The 20,419-nt window shown below is 32.2% G+C and overlaps 1 long non-coding RNA gene across 1 annotated transcript; it reads right to left on the bottom strand.

Annotated features, from left to right (window-relative positions):
- Positions 1–3,846: 3,846 nt before the first annotated feature.
- On the bottom strand, positions 3,847–20,119 carry LOC148619738 (uncharacterized). Its single transcript, XR_015921315.1, has 4 exons — positions 20,059–20,119; positions 19,315–19,396; positions 19,012–19,076; positions 3,847–3,967 (listed from the first exon to the last, which is right to left on the bottom strand). It is a non-coding gene; the product is annotated as an uncharacterized LOC148619738 (long non-coding RNA).
- Between the last annotated feature and the right edge of the window lie 300 nt (positions 20,120–20,419).

Below are 20,419 nucleotides of genomic sequence, written 5' to 3'. Positions count from 1 at the left end.
TATGAAAACAATGCAAATATTGATTTTAAACTAACTGCGTTTACCATGAATGTTTATATGCAAGCCCAAGCCGTGAGTACGTAACAAATTCATCAGGGCGTCAAGCTTCAAATGTATTGAATAGCTACAACGATATTATCCAGAAGTTAATTTAATATACTTTTACATTGACAGAAATTCTTTAGCATGGAACCCAGTTCCTAACAAGATGAGCATGAGAAACTCCTGCGAGTTGAAAACATATTCAATAATCTGTATATCGCTGTTTTGCGGAACTGTATGATATTAGTTTTCTTTTGTTTTCAGTTTTCTTGACGTAAATATGTAAGTTTTAAAAGCAGTACAAAATTTCCTTTGGAACTATTTTTCAGCGACGTGCTACGTGACGTCACGTATATTGTGCAGCTGTGATACACATTTTAAAAAAATCGGTTATCTATGATGATCGCGTTTAAATTTTTTCCAATAATTTTGTGATTTATTCATTCCAATCGAGTAAGTTACTGTATTAAACATTTTCCATTGTAGACTAGAAAATATTGTCACAAATTAGCCATTATTTTATACGCAGTAAACAAACATATCGTTATTTGTGTCGTCAAATATTCCTACGATGTTGCTTGTATGTCACGCGAGGACATAGAAACTAGCGATAATTTTCATTCTCACTCGACTGGCGTGAGATTGAAAATTATCGTATAGCAAGATCAAAGGGATTTTAAACAAACTAGCGATAATTATAATTATCATATACTCAAACAATCTGAATAAGCGTCATTGTTCTTTCCAGAAGTCATATTGTTCACTCTGAGGTGAAACGCATACACGGGCAAGGTAAGCACTGCAGTCTATAACTCGGAACATGCTCAGATTGGTTCACTTCTGTTTAGTAAAATAAATCGTATAGATGTTCACAATTGATTACATAATGTATACAACAAACGTGCTTAATTCATAAACCAAATATGCAACTATGCATGATGGATTGATTGATTTTGCTTTATATAGTGACATTTAAAGATCAATATTGTATTATCATTGATAAAAGATTGGTTGCAATGTTTGTCAGTTGTTGTTTTTATTCTTGTGTTATACGCGTTAATGGTTCCAGAACACCTAGCTCTAATTGCAAAACAAGTTAAGCACACATTTATTCATAGGTTCTGCAAAATCCACGGTATATTGTTTTTCAATGCCGAATTTGATATCATCGGAACCGGTCTCTGTGTACAATGCAGGATTAAATGATGTACTAAAAAGAATTCTATAATTTTTTGCTAGAGATTCCTCATACTTTGAAAAAAAATAACTCCAAATCATCTTCCAATTATACAGAATAAGATGTTAAAATGCTGAAATTTGTGATCGACATTATATGTGTTTAGTGTGTTGGACGCGTTTTCCAACAAATGGTCGGCAATGGGAACAAATTTGTGCTCCTCTACTTGCTGACCTTTTCCTTCACTCTCATGATGCTGACTTTATGACTGATTTGAACCAAAAGAAACCAAATATCGTTTAGCTGTATCCTTTAACCTCAGTTTCCCCTATATAAATGACGTATTATCTTTAAACAATCCTAGTTTCTGAGATTTTATGCTTCCCCTTTACCCCAAAGAATTTGAGATAAAGAATACTACAGCCACTGTGAAGTCGGCCTCATATCCTGACCTTTATTTAGAGACGGATGGTAAAGGAAAACTATTGACCAAACTTAACGATAGACTTTTCATGTAGAATTGTCAACTTTCCTTTCATCTGTGGCAACATCCCTTCGGGACCTGCGAATGGAGTTTTAATATCACAACTCATTATGTCAGAGCTTGCCGTAACTCAATCTTTAGATTTTCTAGACTTCATACAATAAGGCTTCTGAAACAGAGTTATTTTGCTACAAGATTGAAATCATTACTACAAAGGTTGCACCATGAAAACTAATTTGTTTAACTTGTCATAGTTTTCTTTCCCTCTTTCATCCAACCTGGTCTTGACTTTTTATGAGCAGCTCAGTGGGGGTTTCTAGAAAAGTAGAGGACGCTTACCCTACCATTCAACCAGGTTCATGCTTTCAAGTTTTTTTGGGGAGTCCGAGTTGCTAATTTTAATTTTGTTACTTTGTATATATTGTTTTGAGGTTGTATGTTTTACGTTCTTTGTTGTATGTGAGTCTTTTTTGTATCTGGTATGTGTCCCTGGATTACATTCTTTTCATTTCCGCTAGAATCGTGGTTCTCTTGATTATTGTTTCAGTGGTCTTTATACAGAATTTACTGGTCTTCTTATAGATTTAAGAATTTATAGAATTTCAACTTTTGGCAGACAAACTAAAATCCATTAAATTCTGTATATATACCAGTATGATTTTTCTCGCACAAACAACAGTTGAAAGAGGATTCTCTATATAGTATTTAAACACATAACATGAAGTAAATAAAGGTGTAAAAAATTGTATTTTCATATTAATCCTATATAAAGTCCTTGTGCAGTTGTACTGGGTTTGACCACCTGTATTGGCCTTTCGTACTCTTCATAAAATTATACAGTAAAACTATCATATTATTATATCACTGTGTTATCTTGGACCTTGTTCTCTTTGTAGATATACATATACCATGCGTTTATTTACACTTGTACAGGTATAAATCGAAATAACCAAACGGATTTTAGTTTTGATTTTGGCAAATTGAAGGAGTTGATACAGATGTACAGTAAAAATCATCAGTCAACCAGATCGTTGTGGTTGTTCTGAATCCATTTTTTTATCACCCCACACTTTATATGTGGTGGACTATTAAGGCTACGTAGGGTGGAAAAAATACAGGGCATAAACGAAATTTTAGAGGAACACATCAATCAATACATCAGTCAACATCACAGAGGAGGTTTGCGTATTGCACATTTGACGGTTATCTTGATTTGAATACATTTCAAAAATGAATACAACTTTAAACATTTAAATCGGTAATATCTCATCGGCACAATACTGGTTTATTATTTTCCCTAGTGTTTTATACCAGACTTGTACAAGTATTACGTTTTAAGTACGGAATATTGTAATAGCGCTGACCTGTATATAGTTCATGGCTATACATGTTTTCTAGATTGATGCATATTTATCATTATGAACCAATGGCAAATATTCTAAATGAATTCAGCAAACTATTCTAAAATTCAACTGTACTTCTTTTTCTCCCTATCTCCTCGAGATCAACATTAAACATAAGGTTCTTGTATAAAACATATTTTTACAGACAGAAAATGTACGTTCCTTTATTGTATTTAATTTCGTGGTTTGTTGAAATGTTGGTATTTCAAGGCTTTATCAATACTTAGGTAGTGGGTGTAAGAGAGTAATATAGATAATATTTTCGACGTGATGCTTCTATAGGAGGCCAATCTATTCATTATCCATTAAATCCCCACTTGCAAAGTGAAGTGGGTAGTGACAGGGTTGTTCATTTATTATAGTCCTGTCAAGTACATAGTTTCGGGAAGATAATGATAGGGGTGTCCTTCCGTCCGTACTTTCTTCCCTCTATCCGTTATGCAGAGGTAACATATATCATCTGTTACTTCTCCTACACCACAGAAATGGGAGTTAATGAAACTTATACAGAATATTTTTTTATATTGTGGATCACCTATTTTATGCAATCGATTTGGGGTTTGACATAGCAAAACATGGATTTTGTAATTTATCGATATGGGAACATAGGGGACCCATCTCTTATCTGTTACTCATATAATATCGCTGAATGGAATTGAACAAAACGTTTGCTAATTCCTAATAACTGTTTATTTTTTGAGCAGATCAATATTGAGGTCAAAAGTGCATATAATCATTTTCAGGAATGATCACAGTTTTACTACTTCAGTACGCGTATTTTGATGTTTAGCAGAACCTCGCATTATATGAATCAAACCTTTACTTTTTACAGATGGCATCAGCTGCATCCACGTCTTATGCCTTAAATAAGAAAGTGTTGGTAGACTTTCATAACGAAAAAGTTATGCACATTATTTATAACTACTCTGAAATGAAAATAGTCAAAATGTCCATACACTGCATTCTTGACCTTTTGTTATTGTTTGTTTTGGTTTGTTTTGTTTTTCTTTACATTGAATAAAGGTTAAAAAAAGGGGGATGTGATCCAGTTCATATTTACAGTTTCAAATGAATGCAAACTTAAAGGAAAATAAAGCAATTAAAATGAAGAAAATAATGACAAAAGAAAAACATACAAAACTGATTGTTAGGACTTACTTTAAAATGAATGATATGGAACATTCAGTATAATAAAATAAATAACACATAGCTAAGAGTTTGTTACCCTCTTAGATGTATGTTGTTTATATATTATCAAACAATTTTCAAAGAAAATATATACAATTGATATAGTAATTTTATCAATTGATACAATATTTAGTTAATGTATTCTGACTTAAGTTCGTTGCTTTTTTTGTATCATTAATTACCGTGCATTTCACGAAAAGAAATTGAAATCTAGGACACTCAAACTAATCAAAATTGGCTCTTTTAAATTCTTAAAAATGACACCAAACGAAATTTAACCGAGTAACCGGTTGTATTTTCCGATACAACAGAATCGGAAAACAAGTTACGATAAAACTATACAATATAATTGTAATAACCTACGAAACATTTAGTAGTGTCATTTATCCTAGTTCAAGTCGTAAAATTTCATTTCATAATTAATGTAAGTGTACCACGCGTAAGGGGTTTGTGAAGTTACTCAAACATTTCTTGCATTAAAAAACTCTTTAAACTATTCGGAAAAAGAATGTTAAGGTATTACAGTATCACTTAAAATGCTGCAACCGATGTGACATGTCTGTGTCCACAATGAAGACCGGTTTAGATTATTTTGTTAAAGTTGTATTATCCGCATGTTGAATATGATATGAGCAACAGAAGGGTACTTCTATTTAAAAAAGGCTACCACATCTACCTTATTGGTCAATTCTTCCTTCGGAATCAATTATTTAGTTTTTTGTGTGAATTATTTTGTTTTCGGCTGTCGCTATTTGTAAATAGACAAAATATACGGCGGAGAATATGTAGAGTTTATATATAACAATCATATGTTATCTTTAAGCTTTTCAGCAATTAAGACATAAATATTTTCCGAAATTTGTTCAATTCTTTTACATTATGTACTTGACAATATGTGTACTAGTTTAAGTTCACAAGGTATTCTCCAATATAATCATTTTTTTACATACAACAATGAAATGGTACTCATCTTCAACAACATTTTTGTCACACATTTTTCAAATGCACACATTCATATCTGTATTGTAAATCATACCGTCTCAATGGTCAAATTGTGCGAGGAAAGCACGATATTTACAAATAAATACCTCAGCATTATATTATATTCTTTCTAGATATTTTTACGTAAAATTTAATGTGACAAAGCGGTAATGTTCGTTCTTCTGTCTTCAAACGATAGAAAAACTAAAATAGAAAATGCTACTACATTGTACAAAAGGTTTGTTGAGCATTATGTCAATAAACTACATGAACCTAATAACCTTTAAAACAGAAAAGAAAAATCAAAATACATTTCTTGGATGCCTTTACATATTTGACTCTTTAAAACTATTGGTGCTGATGATAAATTTGGCTTCCTATTTTTACATCGTGTGTTTGATTGACAGTGAGAAAGTCATACATCTAAAAGCAAGCAACGAACAATTAAACTTTGCACACACGGTCTTCAATGATAAAGCCATAAAGCCAGCTTTTGAAGGCCTGAAAAAAATGATGTTAAACTTTTTATAACAATGAAAAATCGATCTAATCTATAGGAACAACGTAACACGAATAATATTGAACATGAACTAATATCGACAACCACTGGACTACGGGTTGTTTGCTGAGAACAGGCACATCAAGTATGTGACGGGGTTAAACAGCGTTCAACTCTCCTAAACCTGGGGACAGTGGTGGGATATACAACAATTATTATCTTGAACTGTCTTTGTATTTGATACTAATGCTGCGGATTAGAAATTTTCCCTGAAATATGCTTACAGCATTATAAACCTGCTGTATGATTGTTATTTTTTATCAGAAAAACCTGGCATGATGCCACTTCTCGTGAACAATAAGTCCCAGGGGGTATTCACCAAATCAGTAGCCAAACCAAATGACCACAATTTATTTATCGAAATATACCGTAGCACGAAATTTTAAACACTTAAAGCAGGAATAATCTTATTCCTTATATCAAACATACACGGGACAACAATAGTTTAGCTCCTTTGACGTAGTCAAGTTGAAATTATCGGTGTTGAATATGGCCTACTATTTTGATATCTTTGATATAGATTAATTCATGTATATCGTTTATTTTTCTGAATCCTGAATGTCCTTAGTATTTGGTTATAATGCTGCTAAAGAGATGTTACTCTTGGAAATTTGCAATTTTTTTAATTTGTCAGTAGATGATAGAGAAAACCCCCAATACCTTATTAAGAAGCAATCTGGTAACGATGTACAAGAAGCATCTGCCATACCAATGGTAGAAGGGATAGTTGAGGAAGCTACGACTGTGCTATCACTGACCGACATACCACCATCTGCTCAATTGGGTAAGTGTTATGCACTCACATTTTAAATCAGAGTTTAAGTCAAACTTTCATTTAAAAAATGACATTTTTTAATTACATCCATTTCAAATCACAAATGCATCTCATCTCAAAGTTGAATGTTATTTTTTTAACTGCAACCAATAAAGAGAAATAAAGTATATCGAAATGGAAAAGTAAGATAACTTTCTTTTGTACAAAATCTGGTTGCCTTGAAGTCGAACCTTAAATTCGTTTTGTGAACCACCCATTGTCGATTTAAATCGAAATTTACGCTATCGGACATACATAAACATTAAAGTGGAACCAAACATTCAGCGAAAATTAAACAGATATACATGGACAACATCTCAAATAGAGAAGTGGAGTAAAGAGGAAATGAAAAGAAAAAAAAGAGCGTTTAAAGTAAAAACAGTGGTCTAATGCTTGTTTGATCAGTTTTGACACTGTAGTATTTAAAAAGTATACAAAAGGTATAAAGTGATCCTGCCAGACAAAATTTATAAAAGGTGAAAACAAAAATTAAACCACCATTTAAAAGCATTATTATCAATCCTCCGACCACCGATGCTCAATGAATATTCAGTTTTTTTTTTATATAAAATGTGTTCAGGTTGTTTTCCAAAATTTCGATAATTCACATTTTGAAAAAGTAATCAAGGCAACAAAAATACTAGCGGAAAACGAAACAGTAATCAAGGGAACCAAGGTTAAAGAGGTAATCAAATGTATGTAATCCAGGGACATAGACTAGACCTGGAAAACAGATATACACAACAAAGAACATAAAGTAACTAAAATCATACATACAAAGTAATAAAAGCAAATGAGCAACTCGGACTCCACGAAAGAACGTAATCAAGGAACGAAAAGCAAACAGGGAAACAGACACAAACAACAAACAACATAAAATAATTTTAAAAAAAAACATACAAATAAACAAAATTAAACGAACAACCAGGACTCCACTAAAAACTTGGAGTATGGACCAAGTTGAAATGAATTCGGTAATTTCACTACTGAATTTCTTCCACCACGTCTAAAAACGCAAATATCAGTAAGCCGATAACAAAATATCAAATATTTATGTTTAAAATGTTTAAAATGTAAGTAAATTATAGAATAAATGAGATGATCTATTGGTCATCGTTAATAACAAAAAATATGATTTACAATTTAAGCACACACGTTAAATTTAAGGGTTGTCGACACATGTGCTCGTATGTCGGTTATTTTCTCTTACTGATCAATTATTCTATTAATAACTGAATTTCACCCCATGTATTCATTTAGTTAAATAGAAGGACAAACAATGAAGCCATTATTTTTTTGTTTTTTTGTTTTGTTTTTTTTTTTTGTTTTTTTTTTATTCAGCGAGTTTGGTTTACAAGTTATTCCTCAAGTAAAACGTCTCAAATGTGGTATCATTCGATAGATAATTTAATTTTCGACATAAATAGACCACGAAAAACTGTTAAAATGTTAAAATTTAACCCCAACACTAGGAAAACTGGTCTCAACGTCAAACAGAAATCTTTTTTTTCAGCATACCGACACTGTAACAGTTATATGTAAGGCATTCATACTTAGATTAATGATGTACCCAGCATATCTGATCAATTTAGGCGCTTAGATTTTCATTTTGGGGTTACCAGTACTGTAAAATTGAATAAAAGGAATTTCTGGCATATAAACGTATAATAGACATGTTGAGTACTATTGTGTTATTTATCAAACATACCTTCACATTTCAGGGACGTATTCTTTCAATTTCAATGACAATAATGAGTTTTTCATAACAAGAGGAAATTTCGGAGCTTCATATTTTCTTCTATTTCACCTGTAATTGGTAATTTCTTTCAAATACCGTACTTCAAACAAGCTTTTGTATATTCAAATACAATTATTTAGCTTTCCAACGAGCCCAGGTTATAAATATTTGAACATTTCCAAGTCCAAATAGGTGAAACATTGCCACCCATACCCATGAAAAAAGTACCTCAATATGAACCCAAATATTAATTTTTACCACAGAATCGATGATACTACAAAAAACGAGATATTCGGCTACCTGTTGATATAATTCATTTTATATAAAAGAACAACAAACAAATAAAAGCGTTTGTTTCAATGGCATATATATGTACACCATTTAACAGTTAAGAATTTTTTGTTGAAACAAATAGTTCCGTAAATAGTATGTGAGAGAGTACCTTAAATTCAATTTGGAGACGGTGAATGGTTGAATATTAACTTATGTATAATGATATGAAATTATACAGTCATATGCTTATTAGATTTATTTTGAATTTGTTCAAAAGCAACAATTTGTGTGTAATGTTTTTGCTTTAATGCAAACTTTCTTTTTTACAGAAAAGATGGACAGTCTTGGTTCTCCGGGTACGGACAAAAGTATGTAAATTCGCTTTTTATCAATTCAAGACAACGGTTGTTTTTTTAATATATTCATGGTGAAATAATCATAAACCATCAAAGTCTCATAAAATATGCGTTCGGACATGGTACAATGATTTCATTTATAAGATATTATTGATCTATTTTTTGAAATTATTTCTTTCACAAATATTTTCTGACTCTACCAGACCAACTAAAACTAAACCTGGTATGAGTATTCTTTAGGGTGTTCCTGATATAACTGATTTAAGGATTTGTGATCCATCGAAACTCGCTTTTGTCACTAAAATGGAACATAGAGGTCAGACAGAATTTGTTTTGATGTATCTCTAAAACCGTTAAGTTTAGCGAAATGCTGACGAGACAAAAGTATTTAGCATGATGAGATCTATTTGTGGTCTTCTCTGACACTACTTGACCCAATTGGAACCCGACTTAATATGAATGTTTCTTAGGGTACACATGTATTCTGCATATAATTGAAGTGTCAATTCTTCATTCGTCGAAAAACATGGCCACCATTATCAACAAAAAAGAACATAGATGTTAGTCAAATATTTTTTTACATATTTCACCAAAACCGTTTGGTTTAGTCAAACCCTTCCAAATGTCAAAATGATCGTTATGATAAGGCCTACAAAAGTCTGCATTGCATCAAATATGTCGAGCAGTTCCTTGTTAGAGTACATGCCCTTGAAAGGTGGAAATTGATGTTTTAACAGTTTTCAGCCAATATCTTGAACAATATAATAGATAGAAAGAAACTTTCAATCGCTGAAATGATTCTTACGATCAGGCCTACAAAAGTTTGCATTGGATCAACACACTTTAACGACACTTTATGAGAGTTGTTGTCCTTGAAAGGTGAAAAATTGACATTTTTAGCAGTTTTCAGCCAATATCTTAAAAAAATAATAGATAGAAGGAAACTTTTCAATTAATGAAATCATCTTTATGATATGTTTTACACTAGTCTACTTTTGAGACAAAATTGTCGGAAAACTCCTTGTTAATGTTATTGCGCTTGAAAGGCAAAAGTGGAACCAGGTGATCGATTCAGGCTCCTTAAAGGGTAATCACAACAAAGAACATTAAGTAACTAAAAGCATACATACAAAGTAAAAAAAGCAAATGAGCAACTCGGACTCCACTAAAAACTGGGAACATGGACCAGGTGCACCGGTAGGGAAAACCTCTTGTTTCAAATGTATATCATATTTATTTGGTATTGGGTTTCTTATAACCAGAATTATTTGAAATTTTTCTATAAATTTAGAGAAGCTGTCATTATTACGCTTTTAAAAAAGAAAAAAAATAGATATGTTTCCATTTTAAAGAGTGTATATTTGACAATTGTTCTCATTTTTTTTATAAAATAATATCTTAAAAAGATACAAAAAGTAAAATTATCAACAATTTAATCTAATTTAACACTAGAATATTCAACACATTTTACTATTTTTGTATTTTAATTTTTGTTTTCAAAATAAATAAAACAAAAAGTGAAAGGATATTTTGTTCATAAGTAGTAAGACCAAAGAAAAGTTCTAAAATAGGTCAATTAGTTCAACTTGTCCAAAGGGCTAAGTAAACTATTACCATCACTTTGATTCCGTCGTCGTCGTCCGTTGTGGTTAACAGTTTCTCAAATCTCTTCTTCGATACCTTTGGACTAATTAAAACCAAACTTGGTATGATTGTTTTTATGGTATTATGCATAGAAGTGATGTGAAGTTAATAAATATAGAACAATGGGGGCAGACTGTTTATATTTCGCATATATCCCCAAAAGCGTTAGGATGATGATATGGAGTCAAAGTGCTTAACATGGTAAAATCTATCAGGTGTCAAATTTTCATATAAATCTGTTTAGTAATGCTGGAGTTATTACCCTTTTTCAACTTTCTTATACTATTTTTAATGTTATAACTTTTTTTTATAAAGCTCTCCTCGGAAACTACTGGACAGAATTCAATAAAAATTGATATGACTTGTCCTTATGTATGATCGCTAGGATTTTTTCCCAAAAAATCATGACCGCTTTTACAAAAATTGAATGTTGCTTATCAAGCCAGGTGAGTGATTCGGGTCTGAAGAGCGTATTGTTCAAGGTGATGAATTTACATATACACTATCTGCAATCAATGACAAATATCATATTGTACCATATTGCTCCAAATAAGATCGTCTTTGTCCGAAAAAGTCACTACAAAGTCAGTTCAATTACAATATGAGGTATTTAAATTTACTTCTTAAACCATATTTTAGCTGATTATTGATATCTTAGAAATCCTTTCACAGCCGAAGTCATCCAAAACTTATTACAATCAAAGGGACCACAGTGGACACAATCTTTTATCGGCACGTTTCCCAATATTAAGGATGGTTTATTATTACATAATCCTAAATTTTGTGACTATTTTCATCTAACCAACCGAAGAGATCTTGAAACTAAGAACATTCCAAACACATTTTAGTCGGGGTTTTTATCTACCCTTCATCTAGAAATTAACTGAAAAGCTTTCAATTGAAAGTCATGACAAACGCAAGGACTGATTTCCCAGTTGTCAACTATTTCTTCTTTGTTACATGTATAGCAATTTAAACGTCTCAAGCGTATCTTGTATTTTTGTGTCTAAACCAACACTCATTCCTGGCTTAGTGATTGACAAATAAAAAAATTGGGGTAGTACGTTACTCATAGATTAACAGTCATAAGAAATGACTTAAGCTCCAATTCTTGATTTCGTCATGTTACAGTGAGACCACCTTCCTTGAGTAACTTGCGAGATTATCAAAAGGAACTTGATGAGCATGCCCCTAATGGGAAGAACACCATTATTTGTGCCAGCACTAACGCAGGGAAAACATATGTTGTTTTTCATATTATAGAGTGTTATTTCTTGAAAAAAACGAAAGGTATTTATATTTTACAAAGAACGATCAAACAATGACGGTTATAGCAGAGGAAATATTGGTTATATAATAAATAAAACATAAGATTTGTCATTTGACTTTCAGATTTCAACTTGACAGTACTATTAATTTTAGCTACCCTTATTGGTTATCATTTCTGTCGTATCTCTGTCTGTTCATCCGCATTTAATATTTAATGTAGCTAATATACACAAATCCTACTAACCGTTTCATTGATTTATGTTAACTTTTATATGATATTTGGTTTTATATGTAGAAAAAATATTCGTATTTTAACTTTTGAGAATAATAATGTTGAAATAATCAATCTTAAAGTGCTCTTACACTTTCGATACGCGAACGAACTGCAACTTTGTTAAATTTCAAGAAACGTCAAAGGAACGCACAAGCTCGTTTGGACCTCGTCTAACATTCGTTTTGTCGTTCGTTCTTATTCGTCTGAAAATTTTGCAAATTGCTCCAAACATTTTTGTGCAGGCACGAATATTCTCAACGAACGGCAACGTTCAGCAAACGTTTGTTGATTGATTAGCACTTATCAAAACGTTTTCTATACGTTGTTTTCGTTAGGTGCTAGTTATCAGAAAGTTAAGCCCGTTCACAGAAAGCTTTTAACATATTAAGCATGCATTTCCTCTTTTGAAGGAAAAAAATTGTAGAAATATATGTATACTTGTTAATATTCAGTATTGTTTGTGGAGATGAAAATGGATTTTTTTGTTCAGGATCGCTAATAAGCATTTTACATGTTTTAACCTCGATACATATGCATGTGCATGTTACAACACATTTTTGTATGTTTAGTTTTTCTTTTGTATAATCATAAGCAACCAAGGAATTAAAGTAAAAGCTCATTTTTTACCATGTTAATCGCAGATCCTTCTTGATATTACGAGAGAAAATAAGTTTTAATATCTAATCAAACGAAAGAAAAAAATTAAATTAAACAAAATGATGTGTACCAAGGAAATTATGGTTAGACTAAGATTGGGAATATAGTCTATCCAAATTCACGATAACGTCTTGTAACGAACTTTTAGTTGTTAGCTTCATTTTGAAAAGTGACACTTTTTTATGCAAAATGGACTCCTTAGTCAGTAAGGCCGGTTCCGTTCGATTAGCAATATTATATGATTGTTTTTAAATTTATAAAAAGGAATCGCGCATTAAATTCAAATTTATTATAATTGAACAGTATCTTTCCACACTTGTGAATTTAAGGTAATCAAGATCTGGGAAGTCGAGAAGCTACGATAGCAATCATATACTATTCTTGTTAATATTATCTCATCTAGACCGAAAGATGATCAGTCTTAAAGGTTAACTTTTGAACAATGATGTACATGAATGCAACTATCTTAAACGGAAGAGTTGTAAAATAAAATTCTTGTAAGAAATTGAAACCAAGGTATCAATGAAAACTGCCGCAATCGAGTTTTAACAACAAGACCGAAATATTAGAGATATGTTGAAGATGCAACAGCACAATCTGTCAATACAAAAAGGATCTACAATGAGGCCTAGACAAGCAATCGACGTATAGTAATCTAAATATAATATTAAGATGGCAGGAGAGCAAACCGGTAAGAGAATCACGTATGATAAAAAAATTGTATCAGTACCAAACCGAAATAGTGAAGTCACGAGCCAATAGGAAGCCATCGGTAAAAATCAATAAAATCTGGCTATGACCTTCCTTCAGATAGGAGAGTTCTGCGAGATGGCTATCCACTTATATTTCAAGGATTTCGAACTTTGCATAGCCTTGAGCATTTTATAAAAGCGCTTTTTGCATTAAAGTTTATTTATTTTTGTTCACGTGGGTATGATTTATCATAACAGTCATTCTGTTATACATTGTGTATGTAGATAGTCCCTGTTTCCCCATTTCATGTTTTGGCCCTGTATTTGGATTCTGATATCTCCAATTGTCCTTCAGGACTGATGTTTTGGTATTGTCGATTTACGTTTGGTGAACATCAAGTTTTAATATAAGGTAAGTAATCAAAGAGAAAGGTTGATAGTTTTTCCTATTTTTAAGATTCAACACTTTTACTCCAACTACATAAAGAAAAATGAATTTATGTAAAATATTTCAGCTGTACATAGAATGTTTAGAGGTTAATTCACTCCTCGGAATTGACCAGGTCAGGGATGTATTAAGTCAGGGTTACACGGATGAACGTTCAATAGTCAAATGGCAAACACAGATGAGGAGAGGAACATTGTTAACACGTTAAGAGGTATAAAAGTAACGTCATAAAAACAATGCTTGATCATTGATAATTTCGCAATTTAAATTTTTGATAGGTACGGAGCTTCTCGCATTAACAGAGGAAAAATACATTGCAAGATATGTTTTCTTAGGTTATAAAAACACCTGAAAAATATATGTTTGTCACATAATGAGGGCTACCACGAAAAACTTGTTTCTGACTGGTGAATCAATGTTTTCAATATGATTTCTTAGACAAAAAGAGTATGGGTTTTCTGTGATTTCAGTTTTTTTAAACGCCAAAAATATATTTTACATACTGGTCCTGAACATCTGTTCCGTATGTTTTAAAACAAATTAAAACATATGTTGATATTTGTCTGTATATGGTCAAGATGTGAATCTCATATAACAAAATTTCAATGCATCATCAAAAAACTAAGACGTTATTTAAGTATGAATAGCTCTGTACCTAATTGACAGATATTGAATACATAAATTTCTATCGAAACTTGTTTATAGTGTTAGTGCATACATGTGATATTTAAGTCACTCCAAAGTATCAAGTTATGCGATCGGAGCCTTGAATTTTCATGGTAAATTAACTTGACACTTATTTAATGTTATGTATACTGTTACAAATTTAGCTTTGACAAAATATGTTTTCAATTAATTTTGATAAGCAGAATGCAAGTATCGTTATCATGAATTTTCTTGTTCTACAGTGAGGTATTTGCTGAAATTCGAGAAATAGGTAAAAATATTGAAACCAATCCGGACAATAAGGCAGTACTTGGGAAGCTTGAAAGTGAATACCAGAAGCTTGGAGAGAAATCTAGATGCATGATTTTCATCAAGAAAAGGGCAACAACTAAAGCACTGGCAGAAAGATTACTAGACTATCTACGAACAACTTACCTCATTGGGTTCCACAAATCAAGATCACACACACACACACATATTTACATGTATATATACTTTAATCACATATCTAGAAGACGAGTTTAAAATTGATCTTTTATAAATTTAATCTTATAAAGGTCAGTTGTTTTTATTATTATTATTATTTCCTTTATTTGTTTATAGTTTTGCATGGGTTTTAATTTTGTCTTAAGGGTTGTCTTTTATGAACTCTTGAAATGATTGAAAAAACTGAAATATATGTGTCATTGGTAGGGTTCCCCGCAGATGAGCAGGTGGAGGTCCTGGAGAAATTCCGTAGAGGGCAACATTTGTGTATTGTTGCCACAGCAGTTGGAAGTGAAGGTCTTGATGTTCCACAATGTAATGTAATGATTAGATATATTTAGTACTGATTAAATCAGTAGTCTACAAATGAGAGGTGAGGAATAATTAAATTATGTCATTTTTCCATTTCCTTGGACTTAGAAAATTCATGTAATAACTCATTTTTTCGCACTTTTTATCATTTGTCATACTTGAAGATATTAATTGAATATTTGGTTGCATCACTACGCCATGGCACAATACAGATCAAGTATGAACATAGTTCTGGTCCGTTGATATTTCTTAGGATAGAAGATTTTTTATTGCAATGCAATACTCTCAGAATATTTGTTTTTACCACCCACCCCCAGCCCTATCCCCAACAAAAATGCAAACATTTTACAATTTCAATGTTTTTTTTCTGTGATAGAGAAAGCAAACCTATCTACTTTCAGGACGAGTACGAAAACAGTCAGACAGGGAATTCTTTGTCGAAACAAGTCAAAAGTTTGAAACTGAGTTAAAAAATAAGGCGACAGTATTTAATGAGCAAAACTGTTGATGAAATCAGTAGCCTCGATGTGAGTACAGATATATCAATAGCTGAAAAGCAAGTGTATCAAGCAGAAAAAGGAACAAAAGAAATTCGATGAATTTCTGAAGCAAGGAAAGGCTTTCGGTCTCGTTTGCCAACATAATCGGGGCACAACTATGATTAATCAAGAATGTAAATGTGTTGTCCTGTCACAAGACTACATAAAATATTTTACAGAAACCTAGATTGATTTATAAACTGTGAAAAGTGGTGTGATTTAAAATTTGAGATTGATTCTATAAGCCAAGAAGATAGTAGGCTTATAACTCGTGATTTAGGTAATGTGCAGTTCGATTTAGAGTGGGCTAACTCTTAAGAATTGAATTAGTATAGTGTTGTCGAAAAGTGCATCTGCTCCATCGGATCAAATTGATACAGGGGAGATATGTAAACGTATAGAAAGGTCTGAAAAATTCCCAACGATGTTAGAACTGTCAAATTTGCGATGCAAATTTTTGGTCGTTCAATCCGCGGGACTCGAACTCTTACCGCTGTGACATCTATGGCAACACCCCCTACACTAAGTTCAGCGCCCTAGACCACTCGGCCAGCTAGACTATATAAGGTACAGCTTTCGCTGGCCGAGTCATTCCTCTTCGTAGAATTAATCTAGGGCTGTAACTTAGTATATGATGTATGGTAGTACGGGACAGTTCATTTTGGTAGTATTAACATACTATGTTGATCCTCGCTGTGCATTCTATGTATCTACACAGTAATGTACTAGCAAGTAAGATCGTAGAGTTGCGTCACCCCATCAGGCTTCTTATATGTATTATATACTTGGTGTGGCTGTATTTGTATTCTGTTACAGATCCTCTATTGTCTTACTAGATACAATTAGAGATTGTTACCTATTCATTTACATCATGTTTTTAAGGAAGTATCACTCGTTTAACGAAAGCTATATTTATATAGCCTAGATGGCCTAGAGTGTTGGACTTAGTGCAGACGGTGTTGCCATAGATGTCAGAGAAGAGAAGGGGTTAGAATCCGCTGAAGGAGCGACTAAATTTGCATCGCAAATTTGCAATCTCGTTTTTCTCGTCTCCTCCACGAGCAAAGGTCTTGCTAGCTATCCGTATCAGTCTAACAACCTTACAGTCCCAGGTTCAATGGCTTTTAAGAAACTTTGGCTTTTGCTTATCGGTGTCTACTGATTTACGTTTGGAGCCAAATAGTTTGGCATATTCTGAATTTTCAATTTTTTTTCTTTTCTTTTCGCTTAATGGTACTCCTTATAGAAATAATGTCACAACTATATAAACTTAAATTGTGGTTACATTTGCTTTGAATATATTCTATCTTCAATGGTCTTTTTTCTCCATTTAATTTCATGAAATTCAAAATTCCTATATGACTTGTAGTCATTTTACTTTATAACAATGTTTCAAATTCAAAGTATAAATTACCAGTGACTAATGTTTGGAAAGATTGATTTAAACCTTCATTTTCAAAGTTTTCTGTAAAAATAGATGCAAAGAAAATTTGTTGATTGGATAAAGTAATTTCAGCCTGTGTTTCTTTATCCTCAAGAAAATTGCCCGTTTGAATGGTCTGAACTTCATTATCAACAATTACGGGGGAATCATCATCACGTGTTTTCAGCAAGAGATAAATCACACATATATATAAAGTTTCTGTTATATGTGTAAAGTTCTTTTCATTGTTCGTATAGGGTATGTGAATGTCAGCATGAGTGCAGCTAGATGTATCAAACTAAAATACAGAAATTGTGCCAGTTTTAAAGATAGTGCATGTAAATGAAGGTCACGACCATTGTATTGTGATTGGACTGTAGGCAGATTTAGTAGTTAAATAATTTTTTTTACTCTAAATGTTGTATAATAAATATTCTGACCTGATTAAAAGAACCAGCCCCTTAGAAACAAATGGTTTTCCCCTAAAGCATCTATTCTGAAGCAGTCACACACTACAGTCAGCAGGTTTTTAGTTGTCCACCTTGCCCACCGTGGAAATGATAAAAAAATTAGCAGAGTCATTAAATTTCATAAACATATTTATCATAATTAAAGGACTTAAATATTTTTTTTAAAAGAATAATACGGTAATTAAAAAGGAAACGAAATATTTTAACTCTAAAAAAATAACGTGTTTGTTGTATTTAAGAAATGAATTAAAGTGGACAAGAAATGACCAGCATTTAAAGCAAAATTCTTGCTGACTGTAGAGTAGTTAGTAATTAGTATACATATGTTGTCCGTTTACCAATTAAGCTATACATGCAACACTATACTTGCTATAATAATATACAATGTTATGCGATTATTTATGTGCATTCATGCAAATTGAATGTAGGTTTTTTTTTTACAATGCAGTAGAAAGGATATGATTAACAAGACCTTGACAGAAAATCAAACATGCACATAACCAAAGTTGCAACACCGGAACATCGGTTTTATTTTTTTATCTTAGATATTTCAGTGAGATCTTCAACACAGAGAAAACAGTTTAAGAGGAAGCATATGTTTGCCTATTTCAATAAAGCTCCTTTTCTATTCAGTTACAATATACCACAAAAGGCCAAATAGAAAATATGTGTGATTAAAGGATTTCCTCCTATAGAAAAATCGTGTAGCTACTAAGCTAGGATTTTTATACCATTTCAGATTTGTTTACCTTGAGTACATGGGACAACCTGTCACGTTTCAAAATTTACTACAACAAGTGCCAATTAAAACTCTTAGAGTAGGAGTTTGAGGCATATAAAACAACAAGTAGGAAAAACCTAAACACAATTTTTTATTCATTTTGGCACAACATGTAAGACATTAAATAGGCAAGTAGCCAAAAGTGCTAGTGTCATTGGATTAGCATTTTTTGTTAATAGATAATCATGGGCGACCTGAGCACAGCATGAAATTGCTGCAACAAGTTGACAATGATTCAATTAGATTGGGAATACACTAATTAGTGCAGATAATTGCAGAATGTACAGGACTTAAGCAACCTTCTAAAGTAAAATATAAATTTACATCTAACATACCGTGAACCGTCTTTGCCTAGTAAAAACCTGTGACAAAACAAATGGTGAACTGGAGACATTCTGTGCTGAAATAAAATACATAATTATGAATCAGGTTTCTACACCCCCTTATAATAATTTTTCACAATAAATAATGAAAACAAAAATAAGTTGCTAAAACTAGTTTGTCTTTGAATTCAGAATAAGGGTATAAACTGTGAGATCTCATGTTCAAGCAAATGCACCTTTATGATTCTCAGAACTGTATCTACATGCTCTGAGAAAGTACTTTTTTCAGCTTGTTGAGAAAATATATGTTTTTACCTAGTGATGGGCCTATGATATCAGAATAGTCTCGTATTTCCCAACCTGTTATATCATTATCTGTAGTATCCGTGTTATCTATCTGTAAGAAGAATTGCAAATACTGTCACATAATTATGAATTTTACTCTGACAATCCGAGTCTGGGTGCAACATTCAACATAAAGATAAATTCTGACAACTATGAAATATTTATTAAATGTATTATCCTTTTGTTATGTTGTTCTTGAACTCAAACAAATAATAACACAAACTGCAATAAGCTAAGGATTATATAATTTGCAAGTGCTTGAAGTGATATACTGCTATCAATCGAAAATGCTGACTCTTCGTTCCGTTCGAAATTTGAGTTGTGTTTGATGACATACCATTTAGCCAGTAGATGATCTTGTTCAACAATTCATATTCAGTAACAGAAATTGTACTGATCACTAGACAAAACAACCCCAAACATGTTTTATGATACCCCTTTAAACCTATTAAATACCTATTTCTCATTATATAATATTTGGAAACAGAAACCGGAAATATGTAATGGGCGATAACTCGAGCAAAATATTCTCCGATAAAAGGGTCTCTAATGTTTTTTTTTATATTAGCATAGTCACATGCGGCCAGTCTTAAATTCATTAAATATATCATTAATTTAAGTTTTCAATGATGTCTGTATTGTATTTCGGAGTTCAAACAAATGTAAGAAACAATTTCACAATGTATCGTAACACATGAAGCACAATTTACTTACCTTTTTCGCCAAAACATCTGTCTGGTTATACGATATTTCTTCTTCACCATCAGAAACCAATGTCATTTGTAACAGGCAATCTGATTGGTTGATATTTTCAAAGATTGTTTTGATCATATGATTCCGGTCTACACTCGGCGTCACATAAATAAGATACTGTTAAAATTTGAATAAAAATATTTTCTATGACTTTATTGACACCTACTGTCGTTTAAATTGTCTAGCGGTAAGTAACGACGGTTTAAAAAGTAGAGCTTTAATTCGAAAATGTGTTGTATGTGACGTCGAGTATAGTACAAAATAGTTGACAGGACATAGCTCGACAACATCCAAATGATCGCGATTTTCGACATTTTTTAGG

Source organism: Perna viridis, chromosome 4 (genome assembly GCF_037379345.1).
Source record: "Perna viridis isolate PV_CMFRI_1.1 ecotype Kerala chromosome 4, ASM3737934v1, whole genome shotgun sequence".
Lineage (NCBI taxonomy): Eukaryota > Metazoa > Mollusca > Bivalvia > Mytilida > Mytilidae > Perna > Perna viridis.
The sequence above is the reverse complement of the archived record's forward strand: the minus strand, read 5'-3'. Positions and strand labels throughout refer to the sequence as shown.